The following is an 18,287-nucleotide window of genomic DNA, read 5'->3' on the forward strand; positions in this document are numbered from 1 at the left end:
CATGTTTTTGTTTCCCCCCCCTATGGTCACAGTGCAGCGATGCAACACATCAAGCGCCTATTGGGTGGCGGGGGTAGTTCGCTTGATGATGAATGCCTTTGCATGGGGGGGGTGGAGGGAGTGCTGGGTGGGGGGTTTTGCTGCAATATTGTAATGTCGCCCATTAAGGTATGCACGTGGAATGTGAGGGGTATACATACACCATCCCGACGTTACCAAATATATTCATACCTCAAACGCCACCACATACAAATTGCCCTCCTCCAAGAAACGCACCTTGCTAACACGGAAACTCTCACGCTGCGGCGCAGATGGCGAGGACAGCTCTATGCCACGGGTTTCTCGTCGTACGCTAGGGGGGCGCTGATATGGGTCAGGCCGGGCACTCCATGGACCACACAGGCTGTACATATAGACCCCGAGGGCAGATACGTAGCTATCCATGGCAAACTAGATGGCAACCCACTGGTAATAGCCTCCATATATGCACCCAACACGGGGCTGGCAGATTTCCTCACGCACTTGTCGCACACACTGGCCCCCTGGCATGTAATCCCTTGGGTGCTAGGCGGGGATTACAACAGTTCATTGGACTTAACACTAGACCGCTCCCATCCTACACCACCCAACTCGCAAGCGCAGGCCACTACGAAGCGCTGCAGGCGTGGTCCACGCAATGGGGCCTACAGGATGCGTGGCGCGCTCGCAACCCACACTCCCAGGTTTATTCGTATTACTCGGGAGCGCACGCCCTACATGTGCGTCTAGACCGGTACATGATCTCTAGTGAGCTCCTACCCAATGTCGCTGACACCTGTTACATGGGACGCACACACTCCGACCACAACCCGCACCTCTTGGACCTGATGTGGGACCAACCCAGACCACCAATACCCACATGGCGGTTACAACCCGACCTCTTACTAGACAGTACATTTAGGAGTTCCATATGCACGCAGACAGCACAGTATTTTGAGGACAACGCAGGCTCGGCATCGACTCCCCAGATAGAATGGGACGCGTTCAAAGTGGTCCTCCGGGGTCAATGCCTGGGCACACAGGCCCATTCCCGACGGCAATTGGAAGCGGATCTCCGACGCATAGAATCAGACTTGCTACGACTAGAGCAGACGACGGCCACAGACCCCAACACTGACCTATTACAGGCGCGGGCGGAACACGACAAACTGATTGACAGGCTGAAAAACATCAACTACAAGGCTCACTCAGCCCGCTCACATCACGCTGGAGACAAACCCGGCAAACTGCTGGTTTGGCTGATACAACGCGAGAATCATATGACGCCAGTGACGGCGATACAACCGCTAGTTGGTCCAATAGTCTACACACAGGCGCAGATTCACGAAGCCTTTGCGACGCATTACAGCGCGCTTTACAAATCCCGTCTGCTAACCACACAGCCTATCATCTCTGCGTATCTAGAGAATATCATGTTGCCTGCCCTGACAGACGACCAGCGGGACGACCTGGGGTCGCCGTTGCTGGCGGAGGACCTTCGCGAGGCCATCTTTGCCCTCTCGAATGGCAAGGCGCCGGGCCCCGATGGCCTGCCGGCGGAATACTATAAGGCGTGCTCAGACATCCTGATTCCGGAGCTCCTACGGGTCTATGCGACGGCGTTGGAGGACATGACCCTACCCCGGTCAATGAATGAGGCAACGTTAGTATCCCTGTTAAAACCGGGCAGAGATGACACACTCCTCGGCTCCTATCAACCCCTAGCATTGCTAAACACTGATTATAAGATACTGGCCTCAACTCTCGCCTGACGGCTCGCGGGTCTGGTGCCTGACTTGATACACACTGACCAGAAGGGCTTTGTGCCCACCAGATGCACCTCTCACAACATACGGAGGCTTTTCCGAATACAAACATACGCGATGCAAGACTGGCCTCGGTCGGGCTGCCTGGTCCTTGATCTAGAGAAGGCATTCGACTCGCTCGAGTGGCCTTACCTACTGGCCGTATTGCGCAAATTCGATCTAGGGGATGACTATATTGAACTAGTGGGGCTGCTATACAGACACCCAACGGTGCGAGTCCGCACAGGCGGGCTATTATCTGATGCCATCAAGGTGCAGCGCGGCACCAGACAAGGCTGCCCCTTATCCCCATTGCTCTTTTCACTAGCAATTGAGCCCCTAGCTGCACTACTGCGCAGTAAGGACTTACACTGGGGAATCCCGCTGGCGGATGGCACACACATAGTCTCGCTATATGCAGACGACCTCCTTTTGTACGTCAGGGACCTTACTCGCATACCGCCAGACCTTTCGGAGATCTTCAGGTCCTTTGAGACCATGTCAGGCCTCAAGGTAAACTGGTCCAAGTCAGGGGCGTACTCGTTCAACCCGGACATCCCGGACCCTAGCATCGAGATCAATGGTGAGCGACTGCCATGGCACCACACTACGTTCAAATACCTAGGAGTGCAAGTATACAGGACGCCACAGGACATACTGGATGGCAACCTGACACGTGCCATAGCGTCCATTAGGTCCCAGATTGCCTTTTGGAAGTCCCTGCCGCTCAATGTCCCGAGCAGAGTGACGCTGACGAAAATGATCGTCCTCCCCCGGCTTTTATATTATTTCGCAAATATACCAGTATATGTGCGAGCGCACACCTTCAGAGAATTGGCCTCCATGATCAGGGACCTGATATGGAACACCGGCCGACCCAGAGTGGCACTCAAAAAACTACACGCTCCAGTCGACGAGGGTGGCCTCGCGGTACCGAACCTCGAACTTTACTATCTAGCAGCCCAGCTACAATGGGTCACTGCCTGGCTAGCGGGAAACCGCCTGGAGGACACGGCCACGACTGCGGACGTGCTATCCCCCACACAAATCCATACCCTATTCCACCCCCTGACGCACCCGAGGAGGTCAACTCAACTCCATGTAGGTGTAGCGGTACGATGTTATATCAGAAGCCTGCGGCTTACGAGACTGACTAAACCATATGCCCCGGCTCTCCCACTATTGGGCACCCCCATGACTGCCTCCATAGTCACGGAAACGGCGCTGGAGCACTGGACACGAACTGGAGTGGACACCATGGAAGACCTATACGCTGACGGCATCCTGATACCGTTCGCGACACTGGCTGCTGACACAGGCCTCCCACCAGGGCAGTTTTTACAGCACACCTCCTTACTTTTAGCATACACGAAGCGGTGGGGCAGCATCAGCACAGAACTACCCACACATCAATTGATTCAGAGCCTACATGTCATGGGAAACGGCACACACGTGGTGCACTGGCTTCATCAGGCGCTATTGTCACATACGCAGCACTCGTTGCAACCGCTCCGTGACAAGTGGGCCACTGACAGGGGGAGGGACTGGACAGACAAGGAGTGGAAAACGATACTGCTAGGCCCCAGACACGTTCCCCGCAACGCACGCTTCAAACTGATTCAGTTCTACATACTGCACAGAGCGTACCTCTCCCCCAATAAAATCAATCAATACTTCCCGGGAGCTGCAGCCAGCTGCCCCAGATGTGCACTGGAAGGAGCAGATCTGCTACACATGCTATGGCAGTGCCCACTGATTCGGACATACTGGGAGGTGGTGCTGAAAACGCTAGACAAATGCACGGCCATGGCGATACCGCACACGTGGGAGGCGTGCATACTGGGTCTCTATCAGCGGACTCCATTGAATAAAGTCTCCTCTCGTTTCTGGGACCTTGGCCTACTCACGGCAAAAAGATTGATCACGAAACACTGGAAACGAACCGCCCCACCACTACCGACACACTGGCATACATCACTAGACACCTGGGCGAAGGCGGAAAGCACCACCCTCCATAACGAGGAAACGGCAGGCCTACGACAGTTTCCGATAGCGGTACCTTGGGATGCAATGCTCAATTCCTTTCATAAGGAATGCCGTCTAACGCAGAACCCTGCGGAGGCCGACCACTCGGATGGTGTCACTGGCACGCCCCCTACTGGTGCGCCGTGAGGTCGGTCTTGATGTTGCTTCCCCCATCACCCCCTCACTCGACGCATCTACCACAACAGACACATCTCCCCCCCCCCCCACAGGCCATGCTCACTCCCCTGGTCCATTGTGGGCGACACCCACACGACCCCCTGCGTTGACACACCCCTGACCAGCTACAAACGTAGCAGCCTCACACCCGATGACCATAACCGACCCTTCCCAGTCCCCCCCATAGTCCTCTGTTCCCTCTCCTCCCCTCCTTCCCTCACTGTTTAATTCAGAATGTTATATCCTTTGTAGCGCTAACATGTACTGAAACATTTGTGATGGGGAAAATTGCTGTGAATTATGAAGCAGCGAACCACTGCATTGGGTGATATGCCCCGTAAACGTGACAGACATCCCAGAGATGTAATGATATGTATGTTGTAGAATTCATGCTTTACTTCTCCTGTGTTTCTAACAAAGGATATTTAAACAAAAAAAAAAGAGAAAGGTAGGGATAAATCTAAGGACAAATCCACTACAGGGCCCCAAAAATCCTCTGAGGGGGTGGGTCCCAAAATCCTTCCATCCTAACATTAAGAAACCTTATTGCCATGTGTGTAAGCAGCCTGGCCATTGGAAAACTGACAGCAGTTGCCCAAAGGCCAACAATAAGGAAAGTATTCCTCCAAGTAATACTCCCAAACCTCCTGTTACTATTAGTAGTAATCCCCCAGGTGGTGGGAGTGCTGTGGCTGGGCTCAGGTAGACTCTGGCCTAACCAGGTCCCCTAATACAGAAACTCTAGTCTATGAGAATGGCATGGGGTTTCCCACCTTCACTGATTGTCCCAATACTTTGGGCAAATATAGACAGGAGCCCCTCATCAATGGTCAGAAAGTTGACGCCTATAGATACACATGGGCTAGCATCACTATGGTGACTGAGAGTCTAGTCCCCTCAGGACAACTTTTACCTGGGTTCACATACCACGTGATCAATATTGATGGAGTGCAGAAAGATCATCCCATGGCAGTAGTAAATCTCAGCTGGGGAGGTGTCACTGGCCCAAAGAGTGGCAGTGTCTACAAACTTGCCTGTAGATTGCCTACCGGGAAATGATCTAGAGATCTCAGCCTGGGCTGAGGTAGAAAAGGAAACCCATTCCAAAATGGTAGGCCTTTCTGAAAAGGTTAGTGGGGCTGTGATGGTCGCTGCCCAAGCTCAAGCAGATTTCCTCCCTGAAAAGGTTGGAAGGGCTGTGATGGTCACAGCCCAAGCTCAAGCAGATTTTTGTGTTGTGAAGCCTGAAACTATGGATCACTCCACACAGACAGAGTATTGGGGAGGATGAAAAGTCTCCCTCCCACCAGAACTGCCCCAGAGGTGGCCAGGCCTAGCCTGGCAGAGCCCCTGATGTCAGTGGACCCTTCCAAGGTGGGACCCAGTCTGGAGCAGGTAACCTGCCCCTCTCTACCCTTCTTCAGTCAGCCCAGGGCTGTAGGGTACAGGGAGGTCAGTGGACCCCAAAGGACCCCCTGTCAGGGAGCTGTCCAGGGCATCCTGGGCTGATTCCCAGCATCCCCTGGCTGCCAGGCTTTATGGCCAGCCGGGGCCTCCTTTCCACCAGCACATGCCGAGATCTTGCTGGGAGTCAGAAAAAGAGGCGATAGGCCAGCCAGCGACGGTGCCAGGGAAGACCCCGGTCCGGGTCAGCCAGGTGGATTTCTTCGGGAGGCGTTCATTCTGGCACCATTCTGGTTATCGCTTCTCGGCCTTTTGGCTAAGATCAAGTGTAGTATCTGTTCTTATCAGTTTAATATCTGATACGTCCTCTATCTGGGGACCATATATTAAATTGATTTTTGGAACAGGGAGATGGAATAGGAGCTTGCTCTGTCCACTCCACGCATCAACCTGGTATTGCAGTACCTCCAGGGATGGTGCACTTCCCCACCCGGGGAAAACAATGCTGTTGAAAAATAGACGAGAAAACGAAACCAGCGCTTCACTACCAAACCCTGTAAAGTGGCGCTATTGTGTTTGTGTGTGAATAAAAGCAAACTGGTCACCGTGTCTTGCCTTATTTATGTATTTATTTGACTTATTTGCCACTTTGCGGCACCCGGGCCGTGCGTTATTTATTTATTTATTTTTCGCGTTTCAAAAAAATAAATAAAGTGATTTCTTTTTATTTTTTTTTCCCCTTCTCCATCCAGACGCTGCACTTTGAAAAGAGACAAACGTCGGAAAAAGATTGTTTTTCCAGCAGCAGACTTTGTGATTTTGGATCCATTTCACTGGGGAACGAATGGAAGAAGGTTCCCAGCAAGTCAGTGGGAGGGAGGGAGGAAGGGAGGGAGGGAGGGAAGGAGGGAGGCAGGGAGGCAGGCAGGCAGGCTGGCTGGCATGCAGGCTGGCAGAGAAGTGGACACTGCCCTTGGCTTCTCTGAGCAAGAAGAAAAATACAGAGTCCTTTTCCTTCTCTGCCCGCCCCGCCCGTCCCCGAACGGCCACGAACGGCCAAGCCTTATCTATAGGCCTTAGGCTGCAGGGGAGCAGTGTCCCCGGCAAGCGAGGGTGAGGGGCCGGCCATATCCGGTCAGGGAGCTGTCCAGGGCATCCTGGGCTGATTCCCAGCATCCCCTGGCTGCCAGGCTTTCTGGCCAGCCGTCTGGAAGCAGTGCGCAGGAAGGGGCGGGGCATGCAAATTCTAGAAAGAGGACAACGTGGGTATGCTAAGTGACGCCTGATGAGGCGACAGCCGAGGAGGACTCTGGGAGCCGGGAGAAGGCCTGAGGCCGGGGCCTCCTTTCCACCCAGACATACTGAGCCCTTGCTGGGAGTCGGAAAAAGAGGAGGAAAGGCGGCCAGCGACGGTGCGAGGGAAGACCCAAGTCCGGGTGAGCCAGGTAGATTGCTTCGGGAGGCGTTGATTCTGAATGGGCCCGGGTTATCGCTTCTCGGCCTTTTGGCTAAGATCAAGTGTAGTATCTGTTCTTATCAGTTTAATATCTGATACGTCCTCTATCTGGGGACCATATATTAAATTGATTTTTGGAACAGGGAGATGGAATAGGAGCTTGCTCTGTCCACTCCACGCATCAACCTGGTATTGCAGTACCTCCAGGAATGGTGCACTTCCCCACCCGGGGAAAACAATGCTGTTGAAAAATAGACGAGAAAACGAGAGTAGCGCTCCACTACCAAACCCTGTAAAGTGGCGCTATTGTGTTTGCGTGTGAATAAAAGCAAACTGGTCACCGTGTCTTGCCTTATTCATGTATTTATTTGACTTATTTGCCGCACCCGGGCCGTGCGTTATTTATTTATTTATTGATTAATTTTTCGGGTTTACGAAAAAAAATACAAATAAAAAATTATTTCTTTTTTTCTCCCCTTCTCCATCCAGACGCTGCACTTTGAAAAGAGACAAACGTCGGAAAAAGATTGTTTTTCCAGCAGCAGACTTTCAGTGATTTTGGATCCATTTCACTGGGGAACGAATGGAAGAAGGTTCCCAGCAAGTCAGTGGGAGGGAGGGAGGGAGGGAGGGAGGGAGGCAGGCAGGCAGGCTGGCTGGCATGCAGGCTGGCAGAGAAGTGGACACTGCCCTTGGCTTCTCTGAGCAAGAAGAAAAATACAGAGTCCTTTTCCTTCTCTGCCCGCCCCGCCCGTCCCCGAACGGCCACGAACGGCCAAGCCTTATCTATAGGCCTTAGGCTGCAGGGGAGCAGTGTCCCCGGCAAGCGAGGGTGAGGGGCCGGCCATATCCGGTCAGGGAGCTGTCCAGGGCATCCTGGGCTGATTCCCAGCATCCCCTGGCTGCCAGGCTTTCTGGCCAGCCGTCTGGAAGCAGTGCGCAGGAAGGGGCGGGGCATGCAAATTCTAGAAAGAGGACAACGTGGGTATGCTAAGTGACGCCTGATGAGGCGACAGCCGAGGAGGACTCTGGGAGCCGGGAGAAGGCCTGAGGCCGGGGCCTCCTTTCCACCCAGACATACTGAGCCCTTGCTGGGAGTCGGAAAAAGAGGAGGAAAGGCGGCCAGCGACGGTGCGAGGGAAGACCCAAGTCCGGGTGAGCCAGGTAGATTGCTTCGGGAGGCGTTGATTCTGAATGGGCCCGGGTTATCGCTTCTCGGCCTTTTGGCTAAGATCAAGTGTAGTATCTGTTCTTATCAGTTTAATATCTGATACGTCCTCTATCTGGGGACCATATATTAAATTGATTTTTGGAACAGGGAGATGGAATAGGAGCTTGCTCTGTCCACTCCACGCATCAACCTGGTATTGCAGTACCTCCAGGAATGGTGCACTTCCCCACCCGGGGAAAACAATGCTGTTGAAAAATAGACGAGAAAACGAGAGTAGCGCTCCACTACCAAACCCTGTAAAGTGGCGCTATTGTGTTTGCGTGTGAATAAAAGCAAACTGGTCACCGTGTCTTGCCATATTCATGTATTTATTTGACTTATTTGCCGCACCCGGGCCGTGCGTTATTTATTTATTTATTAATTTTTTCGGGTTTACGAAAAAAAATACAAATAAAAAATTATTTCTTTTTTTCTCCCCTTCTCCATCCAGACGCTGCACTTTGAAAAGAAACAAATGTCGGAAAAAGATTGTTTTTCCAGCAGCAGACTTTCAGTGATTTTGGATCCATTTCACTGGGGAACGAATGGAAGAAGGTTCCCAGCAAGTCAGTGGGAGGGAGGGAGGGAGGGAGGGAGGGAGGAAGAGGGAGGGAGGGAGGCAGGGAGGCAGGCAGGCAGGGAGGCAGGCAGGCAGGCTGGCTGGCATGCAGGCTGGCAGAGAAGTGGACACTGCCCTTGGCTTCTCTGAGCAAGAAGAAAAATACAGAGTCCTTTTCCTTCTCTGCCCGCCCCGCCCGTCCCCGAACGGCCACGAACGGCCAAGCCTTATCTATAGGCCTTAGGCTGCAGGGGAGCAGTGTCCCCGGCAAGCGAGGGTGAGGGGCCGGCCATATCCGGTCAGGGAGCTGTCCAGGGCATCCTGGGCTGATTCCCAGCATCCCCTGGCTGCCAGGCTTTCTGGCCAGCCGTCTGGAAGCAGTGCGCAGGAAGGGGCGGGGCATGCAAATTCTAGAAAGAGGACAACGTGGGTATGCTAAGTGACGCCTGATGAGGCGACAGCCGAGGAGGACTCTGGGAGCCGGGAGAAGGCCTGAGGCCGGGGCCTCCTTTCCACCCAGACATACTGAGCCCTTGCTGGGAGTCGGAAAAAGAGGAGGAAAGGCGGCCAGCGACGGTGCGAGGGAAGACCCAAGTCCGGGTGAGCCAGGTAGATTGCTTCGGGAGGCGTTGATTCTGAATGGGCCCGGGTTATCGCTTCTCGGCCTTTTGGCTAAGATCAAGTGTAGTATCTGTTCTTATCAGTTTAATATCTGATACGTCCTCTATCTGGGGACCATATATTAAATTGATTTTTGGAACAGGGAGATGGAATAGGAGCTTGCTCTGTCCACTCCACGCATCAACCTGGTATTGCAGTACCTCCAGGAATGGTGCACTTCCCCACCCGGGGAAAACAATGCTGTTGAAAAATAGACGAGAAAACGAGAGTAGCGCTCCACTACCAAACCCTGTAAAGTGGCGCTATTGTGTTTGCGTGTGAATAAAAGCAAACTGGTCACCGTGTCTTGCCATATTCATGTATTTATTTGACTTATTTGCCGCACCCGGGCCGTGCGTTATTTATTTATTTATTTATTAATTTTTCGGGTTTACGAAAAAAAATACAAATAAAAAATTATTTCTTTTTTTCTCCCCTTCTCCATCCAGACGCTGCACTTTGAAAAGAAACAAACGTCGGAAAAAGATTGTTTTTCCAGCAGCAGACTTTCAGTGATTTTGGATCCATTTCACTGGGGAACGAATGGAAGAAGGTTCCCAGCAAGTCAGTGGGAGGGAGGGAGGGAGGGAGGGAGGGAGGGAGGAAGTGGAGGGAGGGAGGGAGGCAGGGAGGCAGGCAGGCAGGCTGGCTGGCATGCAGGCTGGCAGAGAAGTGGACACTGCCCTTGGCTTCTCTGAGCAAGAAGAAAAATACAGAGTCCTTTTCCTTCTCTGCCCGCCCCGCCCGTCCCCGAACGGCCACGAACGGCCAAGCCTTATCTATAGGCCTTAGGCTGCAGGGGAGCAGTGTCCCCGGCAAGCGAGGGTGAGGGGCCGGCCATATCCGGTCAGGGAGCTGTCCAGGGCATCCTGGGCTGATTCCCAGCATCCCCTGGCTGCCAGGCTTTCTGGCCAGCCGTCTGGAAGCAGTGCGCAGGAAGGGGCGGGGCATGCAAATTCTAGAAAGAGGACAACGTGGGTATGCTAAGTGACGCCTGATGAGGCGACAGCCGAGGAGGACTCTGGGAGCCGGGAGAAGGCCTGAGGCCGGGGCCTCCTTTCCACCCAGACATACTGAGCCCTTGCTGGGAGTCGGAAAAAGAGGCGGAAAGGCGGCCAGCGACGGTGCGAGGGAAGACCCAAGTCCGGGTGAGCCAGGTAGATTGCTTCGGGAGGCGTTGATTCTGAATGGGCCCGGGTTATCGCTTCTCGGCCTTTTGGCTAAGATCAAGTGTAGTATCTGTTCTTATCAGTTTAATATCTGATACGTCCTCTATCTGGGGACCATATATTAAATTGATTTTTGGAACAGGGAGATGGAATAGGAGCTTGCTCTGTCCACTCCACGCATCAACCTGGTATTGCAGTACCTCCAGGAATGGTGCACTTCCCCACCCGGGGAAAACAATGCTGTTGAAAAATAGACGAGAAAACGAGAGTAGCGCTCCACTACCAAACCCTGTAAAGTGGCGCTATTGTGTTTGCGTGTGAATAAAAGCAAACTGGTCACCGTGTCTTGCCATATTCATGTATTTATTTGACTTATTTGCCGCACCCGGGCCGTGCGTTATTTATTTATTTATTTATTAATTTTTCGGGTTTACGAAAAAAAATACAAATAAAAAATTATTTCTTTTTTTCTCCCCTTCTCCATCCAGACGCTGCACTTTGAAAAGAAACAAACGTCGGAAAAAGATTGTTTTTCCAGCAGCAGACTTTCAGTGATTTTGGATCCATTTCACTGGGGAACGAATGGAAGAAGGTTCCCAGCAAGTCAGTGGGAGGGAGGGAGGGAGGGAGGGAGGGAGGGAGGAAGTGGAGGGAGGGAGGGAGGCAGGGAGGCAGGCAGGCAGGCTGGCTGGCATGCAGGCTGGCAGAGAAGTGGACACTGCCCTTGGCTTCTCTGAGCAAGAAGAAAAATACAGAGTCCTTTTCCTTCTCTGCCCGCCCCGCCCGTCCCCGAACGGCCACGAACGGCCAAGCCTTATCTATAGGCCTTAGGCTGCAGGGGAGCAGTGTCCCCGGCAAGCGAGGGTGAGGGGCCGGCCATATCCGGTCAGGGAGCTGTCCAGGGCATCCTGGGCTGATTCCCAGCATCCCCTGGCTGCCAGGCTTTCTGGCCAGCCGTCTGGAAGCAGTGCGCAGGAAGGGGCGGGGCATGCAAATTCTAGAAAGAGGACAACGTGGGTATGCTAAGTGACGCCTGATGAGGCGACAGCCGAGGAGGACTCTGGGAGCCGGGAGAAGGCCTGAGGCCGGGGCCTCCTTTCCACCCAGACATACTGAGCCCTTGCTGGGAGTCGGAAAAAGAGGCGGAAAGGCGGCCAGCGACGGTGCGAGGGAAGACCCAAGTCCGGGTGAGCCAGGTAGATTGCTTCGGGAGGCGTTGATTCTGAATGGGCCCGGGTTATCGCTTCTCGGCCTTTTGGCTAAGATCAAGTGTAGTATCTGTTCTTATCAGTTTAATATCTGATACGTCCTCTATCTGGGGACCATATATTAAATTGATTTTTGGAACAGGGAGATGGAATAGGAGCTTGCTCTGTCCACTCCACGCATCAACCTGGTATTGCAGTACCTCCAGGAATGGTGCACTTCCCCACCCGGGGAAAACAATGCTGTTGAAAAATAGACGAGAAAACGAGAGTAGCGCTCCACTACCAAACCCTGTAAAGTGGCGCTATTGTGTTTGCGTGTGAATAAAAGCAAACTGGTCACCGTGTCTTGCCATATTCATGTATTTATTTGACTTATTTGCCGCACCCGGGCCGTGCGTTATTTATTTATTTATTTATTAATTTTTCGGGTTTACGAAAAAAAATACAAATAAAAAATTATTTCTTTTTTTCTCCCCTTCTCCATCCAGACGCTGCACTTTGAAAAGAAACAAACGTCGGAAAAAGATTGTTTTTCCAGCAGCAGACTTTCAGTGATTTTGGATCCATTTCACTGGGGAACGAATGGAAGAAGGTTCCCAGCAAGTCAGTGGGAGGGAGGGAGGGAGGGAGGGAGGGAGGGAGGGAGGCAGGGAGGCAGGCAGGCAGGCTGGCTGGCATGCAGGCTGGCAGAGAAGTGGACACTGCCCTTGGCTTCTCTGAGCAAGAAGAAAAATACAGAGTCCTTTTCCTTCTCTGCCCGCCCCGCCCGTCCCCGAACGGCCACGAACGGCCAAGCCTTATCTATAGGCCTTAGGCTGCAGGGGAGCAGTGTCCCCGGCAAGCGAGGGTGAGGGGCCGGCCATATCCGGTCAGGGAGCTGTCCAGGGCATCCTGGGCTGATTCCCAGCATCCCCTGGCTGCCAGGCTTTCTGGCCAGCCGTCTGGAAGCAGTGCGCAGGAAGGGGCGGGGCATGCAAATTCTAGAAAGAGGACAACGTGGGTATGCTAAGTGACGCCTGATGAGGCGACAGCCGAGGAGGACTCTGGGAGCCGGGAGAAGGCCTGAGGCCGGGGCCTCCTTTCCACCCAGACATACTGAGCCCTTGCTGGGAGTCGGAAAAAGAGGCGGAAAGGCGGCCAGCGACGGTGCGAGGGAAGACCCAAGTCCGGGTGAGCCAGGTAGATTGCTTCGGGAGGCGTTGATTCTGAATGGGCCCGGGTTATCGCTTCTCGGCCTTTTGGCTAAGATCAAGTGTAGTATCTGTTCTTATCAGTTTAATATCTGATACGTCCTCTATCTGGGGACCATATATTAAATTGATTTTTGGAACAGGGAGATGGAATAGGAGCTTGCTCTGTCCACTCCACGCATCAACCTGGTATTGCAGTACCTCCAGGAATGGTGCACTTCCCCACCCGGGGAAAACAATGCTGTTGAAAAATAGACGAGAAAACGAGAGTAGCGCTCCACTACCAAACCCTGTAAAGTGGCGCTATTGTGTTTGCGTGTGAATAAAAGCAAACTGGTCACCGTGTCTTGCCATATTCATGTATTTATTTGACTTATTTGCCGCACCCGGGCCGTGCGTTATTTATTTATTTATTTATTAATTTTTCGGGTTTACGAAAAAAAATACAAATAAAAAATTATTTCTTTTTTTCTCCCCTTCTCCATCCAGACGCTGCACTTTGAAAAGAAACAAACGTCGGAAAAAGATTGTTTTTCCAGCAGCAGACTTTCAGTGATTTTGGATCCATTTCACTGGGGAACGAATGGAAGAAGGTTCCCAGCAAGTCAGTGGGAGGGAGGGAGGGAGGGAGGGAGGAAGTGGAGGGAGGGAGGGAGGCAGGGAGGCAGGCAGGCAGGCTGGCTGGCATGCAGGCTGGCAGAGAAGTGGACACTGCCCTTGGCTTCTCTGAGCAAGAAGAAAAATACAGAGTCCTTTTCCTTCTCTGCCCGCCCCGAACGGCCACGAACGGCCAAGCCTTATCTATAGGCCTTAGGCTGCAGGGGAGCAGTGTCCCCGGCAAGCGAGGGTGAGGGGCCGGCCATATCCGGTCAGGGAGCTGTCCAGGGCATCCTGGGCTGATTCCCAGCATCCCCTGGCTGCCAGGCTTTCTGGCCAGCCGTCTGGAAGCAGTGCGCAGGAAGGGGCGGGGCATGCAAATTCTAGAAAGAGGACAACGTGGGTATGCTAAGTGACGCCTGATGAGGCGACAGCCGAGGAGGACTCTGGGAGCCGGGAGAAGGCCTGAGGCCGGGGCCTCCTTTCCACCCAGACATACTGAGCCCTTGCTGGGAGTCGGAAAAAGAGGCGGAAAGGCGGCCAGCGACGGTGCGAGGGAAGACCCAAGTCCGGGTGAGCCAGGTAGATTGCTTCGGGAGGCGTTGATTCTGAATGGGCCCGGGTTATCGCTTCTCGGCCTTTTGGCTAAGATCAAGTGTAGTATCTGTTCTTATCAGTTTAATATCTGATACGTCCTCTATCTGGGGACCATATATTAAATTGATTTTTGGAACAGGGAGATGGAATAGGAGCTTGCTCTGTCCACTCCACGCATCAACCTGGTATTGCAGTACCTCCAGGAATGGTGCACTTCCCCACCCGGGGAAAACAATGCTGTTGAAAAATAGACGAGAAAACGAGAGTAGCGCTCCACTACCAAACCCTGTAAAGTGGCGCTATTGTGTTTGCGTGTGAATAAAAGCAAACTGGTCACCGTGTCTTGCCATATTCATGTATTTATTTGACTTATTTGCCGCACCCGGGCCGTGCGTTATTTATTTATTTATTTATTAATTTTTCGGGTTTACGAAAAAAAATACAAATAAAAAATTATTTCTTTTTTTCTCCCCTTCTCCATCCAGACGCTGCACTTTGAAAAGAAACAAACGTCGGAAAAAGATTGTTTTTCCAGCAGCAGACTTTCAGTGATTTTGGATCCATTTCACTGGGGAACGAATGGAAGAAGGTTCCCAGCAAGTCAGTGGGAGGGAGGGAGGGAGGGAGGGAGGGAGGGAGGAAGTGGAGGGAGGGAGGGAGGCAGGGAGGCAGGCAGGCAGGCTGGCTGGCATGCAGGCTGGCAGAGAAGTGGACACTGCCCTTGGCTTCTCTGAGCAAGAAGAAAAATACAGAGTCCTTTTCCTTCTCTGCCCGCCCCGCCCGTCCCCGAACGGCCACGAACGGCCAAGCCTTATCTATAGGCCTTAGGCTGCAGGGGAGCAGTGTCCCCGGCAAGCGAGGGTGAGGGGCCGGCCATATCCGGTCAGGGAGCTGTCCAGGGCATCCTGGGCTGATTCCCAGCATCCCCTGGCTGCCAGGCTTTCTGGCCAGCCGTCTGGAAGCAGTGCGCAGGAAGGGGCGGGGCATGCAAATTCTAGAAAGAGGACAACGTGGGTATGCTAAGTGACGCCTGATGAGGCGACAGCCGAGGAGGACTCTGGGAGCCGGGAGAAGGCCTGAGGCCGGGGCCTCCTTTCCACCCAGACATACTGAGCCCTTGCTGGGAGTCGGAAAAAGAGGCGGAAAGGCGGCCAGCGACGGTGCGAGGGAAGACCCAAGTCCGGGTGAGCCAGGTAGATTGCTTCGGGAGGCGTTGATTCTGAATGGGCCCGGGTTATCGCTTCTCGGCCTTTTGGCTAAGATCAAGTGTAGTATCTGTTCTTATCAGTTTAATATCTGATACGTCCTCTATCTGGGGACCATATATTAAATTGATTTTTGGAACAGGGAGATGGAATAGGAGCTTGCTCTGTCCACTCCACGCATCAACCTGGTATTGCAGTACCTCCAGGAATGGTGCACTTCCCCACCCGGGGAAAACAATGCTGTTGAAAAATAGACGAGAAAACGAGAGTAGCGCTCCACTACCAAACCCTGTAAAGTGGCGCTATTGTGTTTGCGTGTGAATAAAAGCAAACTGGTCACCGTGTCTTGCCATATTCATGTATTTATTTGACTTATTTGCCGCACCCGGGCCGTGCGTTATTTATTTATTTATTTATTAATTTTTCGGGTTTACGAAAAAAAATACAAATAAAAAATTATTTCTTTTTTTCTCCCCTTCTCCATCCAGACGCTGCACTTTGAAAAGAAACAAACGTCGGAAAAAGATTGTTTTTCCAGCAGCAGACTTTCAGTGATTTTGGATCCATTTCACTGGGGAACGAATGGAAGAAGGTTCCCAGCAAGTCAGTGGGAGGGAGGGAGGGAGGGAGGGAGGGAGGGAGGCAGGGAGGCAGGCAGGCAGGCTGGCTGGCATGCAGGCTGGCAGAGAAGTGGACACTGCCCTTGGCTTCTCTGAGCAAGAAGAAAAATACAGAGTCCTTTTCCTTCTCTGCCCGCCCCGCCCGTCCCCGAACGGCCACGAACGGCCAAGCCTTATCTATAGGCCTTAGGCTGCAGGGGAGCAGTGTCCCCGGCAAGCGAGGGTGAGGGGCCGGCCATATCCGGTCAGGGAGCTGTCCAGGGCATCCTGGGCTGATTCCCAGCATCCCCTGGCTGCCAGGCTTTCTGGCCAGCCGTCTGGAAGCAGTGCGCAGGAAGGGGCGGGGCATGCAAATTCTAGAAAGAGGACAACGTGGGTATGCTAAGTGACGCCTGATGAGGCGACAGCCGAGGAGGACTCTGGGAGCCGGGAGAAGGCCTGAGGCCGGGGCCTCCTTTCCACCCAGACATACTGAGCCCTTGCTGGGAGTCGGAAAAAGAGGCGGAAAGGCGGCCAGCGACGGTGCGAGGGAAGACCCAAGTCCGGGTGAGCCAGGTAGATTGCTTCGGGAGGCGTTGATTCTGAATGGGCCCGGGTTATCGCTTCTCGGCCTTTTGGCTAAGATCAAGTGTAGTATCTGTTCTTATCAGTTTAATATCTGATACGTCCTCTATCTGGGGACCATATATTAAATTGATTTTTGGAACAGGGAGATGGAATAGGAGCTTGCTCTGTCCACTCCACGCATCAACCTGGTATTGCAGTACCTCCAGGAATGGTGCACTTCCCCACCCGGGGAAAACAATGCTGTTGAAAAATAGACGAGAAAACGAGAGTAGCGCTCCACTACCAAACCCTGTAAAGTGGCGCTATTGTGTTTGCGTGTGAATAAAAGCAAACTGGTCACCGTGTCTTGCCATATTCATGTATTTATTTGACTTATTTGCCGCACCCGGGCCGTGCGTTATTTATTTATTTATTTATTAATTTTTCGGGTTTACGAAAAAAAATACAAATAAAAAATTATTTCTTTTTTTCTCCCCTTCTCCATCCAGACGCTGCACTTTGAAAAGAAACAAATGTCGGAAAAAGATTGTTTTTCCAGCAGCAGACTTTCAGTGATTTTGGATCCATTTCACTGGGGAACGAATGGAAGAAGGTTCCCAGCAAGTCAGTGGGAGGGAGGGAGGGAGGGAGGGAGGGAGGGAGGAAGAGGGAGGGAGGGAGGCAGGGAGGCAGGCAGGGAGGCAGGCAGGCAGGCTGGCTGGCATGCAGGCTGGCAGAGAAGTGGACACTGCCCTTGGCTTCTCTGAGCAAGAAGAAAAATACAGAGTCCTTTTCCTTCTCTGCCCGCCCCGCCCGTCCCCGAACGGCCACGAACGGCCAAGCCTTATCTATAGGCCTTAGGCTGCAGGGGAGCAGTGTCCCCGGCAAGCGAGGGTGAGGGGCCGGCCATATCCGGTCAGGGAGCTGTCCAGGGCATCCTGGGCTGATTCCCAGCATCCCCTGGCTGCCAGGCTTTCTGGCCAGCCGTCTGGAAGCAGTGCGCAGGAAGGGGCGGGGCATGCAAATTCTAGAAAGAGGACAACGTGGGTATGCTAAGTGACGCCTGATGAGGCGACAGCCGAGGAGGACTCTGGGAGCCGGGAGAAGGCCTGAGGCCGGGGCCTCCTTTCCACCCAGACATACTGAGCCCTTGCTGGGAGTCGGAAAAAGAGGCGGAAAGGCGGCCAGCGACGGTGCGAGGGAAGACCCAAGTCCGGGTGAGCCAGGTAGATTGCTTCGGGAGGCGTTGATTCTGAATGGGCCCGGGTTATCGCTTCTCGGCCTTTTGGCTAAGATCAAGTGTAGTATCTGTTCTTATCAGTTTAATATCTGATACGTCCTCTATCTGGGGACCATATATTAAATTGATTTTTGGAACAGGGAGATGGAATAGGAGCTTGCTCTGTCCACTCCACGCATCAACCTGGTATTGCAGTACCTCCAGGAATGGTGCACTTCCCCACCCGGGGAAAACAATGCTGTTGAAAAATAGACGAGAAAACGAGAGTAGCGCTCCACTACCAAACCCTGTAAAGTGGCGCTATTGTGTTTGCGTGTGAATAAAAGCAAACTGGTCACCGTGTCTTGCCATATTCATGTATTTATTTGACTTATTTGCCGCACCCGGGCCGTGCGTTATTTATTTATTTATTAATTTTTCGGGTTTACGAAAAAAAATACAAATAAAAAATTATTTCTTTTTTTCTCCCCTTCTCCATCCAGACGCTGCACTTTGAAAAGAAACAAACGTCGGAAAAAGATTGTTTTTCCAGCAGCAGACTTTCAGTGATTTTGGATCCATTTCACTGGGGAACGAATGGAAGAAGGTTCCCAGCAAGTCA

General features: G+C 52.7%; 11 non-coding genes across 11 annotated transcripts; all 11 read left to right on the top strand.

The window, feature by feature from the left end:
* Positions 1-5,725: 5,725 nt before the first annotated feature.
* On the top strand, positions 5,726-5,916 carry LOC144764292 (U2 spliceosomal RNA). Its single transcript, XR_013596477.1, has one exon. It is a non-coding gene; the product is annotated as a U2 spliceosomal RNA (small nuclear RNA).
* Positions 5,917-6,917: 1,001 nt separating this feature from the next.
* On the top strand, positions 6,918-7,108 carry LOC144765715 (U2 spliceosomal RNA). Its single transcript, XR_013597585.1, has one exon. It is a non-coding gene; the product is annotated as a U2 spliceosomal RNA (small nuclear RNA).
* A 984-nt stretch (positions 7,109-8,092) lies between these two features.
* On the top strand, positions 8,093-8,283 carry LOC144765716 (U2 spliceosomal RNA). The gene has a single exon (XR_013597586.1). It is a non-coding gene; the product is annotated as a U2 spliceosomal RNA (small nuclear RNA).
* A 1,023-nt stretch (positions 8,284-9,306) lies between these two features.
* LOC144765719 (U2 spliceosomal RNA) lies at positions 9,307-9,497 on the top strand. The gene has a single exon (XR_013597587.1). It is a non-coding gene; the product is annotated as a U2 spliceosomal RNA (small nuclear RNA).
* Positions 9,498-10,514: 1,017 nt separating this feature from the next.
* Positions 10,515-10,705, top strand: LOC144765720 (U2 spliceosomal RNA). Its single transcript, XR_013597588.1, has one exon. It is a non-coding gene; the product is annotated as a U2 spliceosomal RNA (small nuclear RNA).
* A 1,017-nt stretch (positions 10,706-11,722) lies between these two features.
* LOC144765721 (U2 spliceosomal RNA) lies at positions 11,723-11,913 on the top strand. The gene has a single exon (XR_013597589.1). It is a non-coding gene; the product is annotated as a U2 spliceosomal RNA (small nuclear RNA).
* A 1,000-nt stretch (positions 11,914-12,913) lies between these two features.
* LOC144765722 (U2 spliceosomal RNA) lies at positions 12,914-13,104 on the top strand. The gene has a single exon (XR_013597590.1). It is a non-coding gene; the product is annotated as a U2 spliceosomal RNA (small nuclear RNA).
* A 999-nt stretch (positions 13,105-14,103) lies between these two features.
* On the top strand, positions 14,104-14,294 carry LOC144765723 (U2 spliceosomal RNA). Its single transcript, XR_013597591.1, has one exon. It is a non-coding gene; the product is annotated as a U2 spliceosomal RNA (small nuclear RNA).
* Positions 14,295-15,311: 1,017 nt separating this feature from the next.
* On the top strand, positions 15,312-15,502 carry LOC144765724 (U2 spliceosomal RNA). Its single transcript, XR_013597592.1, has one exon. It is a non-coding gene; the product is annotated as a U2 spliceosomal RNA (small nuclear RNA).
* Positions 15,503-16,498: 996 nt separating this feature from the next.
* LOC144765725 (U2 spliceosomal RNA) lies at positions 16,499-16,689 on the top strand. Its single transcript, XR_013597593.1, has one exon. It is a non-coding gene; the product is annotated as a U2 spliceosomal RNA (small nuclear RNA).
* Positions 16,690-17,715: 1,026 nt separating this feature from the next.
* On the top strand, positions 17,716-17,906 carry LOC144765726 (U2 spliceosomal RNA). Its single transcript, XR_013597594.1, has one exon. It is a non-coding gene; the product is annotated as a U2 spliceosomal RNA (small nuclear RNA).
* The last annotated feature ends 381 nt before the right edge of the window (positions 17,907-18,287 follow it).

Source organism: Lissotriton helveticus, chromosome 6 (assembly GCF_964261635.1).
Source record: "Lissotriton helveticus chromosome 6, aLisHel1.1, whole genome shotgun sequence".
Taxonomy (NCBI): domain Eukaryota; kingdom Metazoa; phylum Chordata; class Amphibia; order Caudata; family Salamandridae; genus Lissotriton; species Lissotriton helveticus.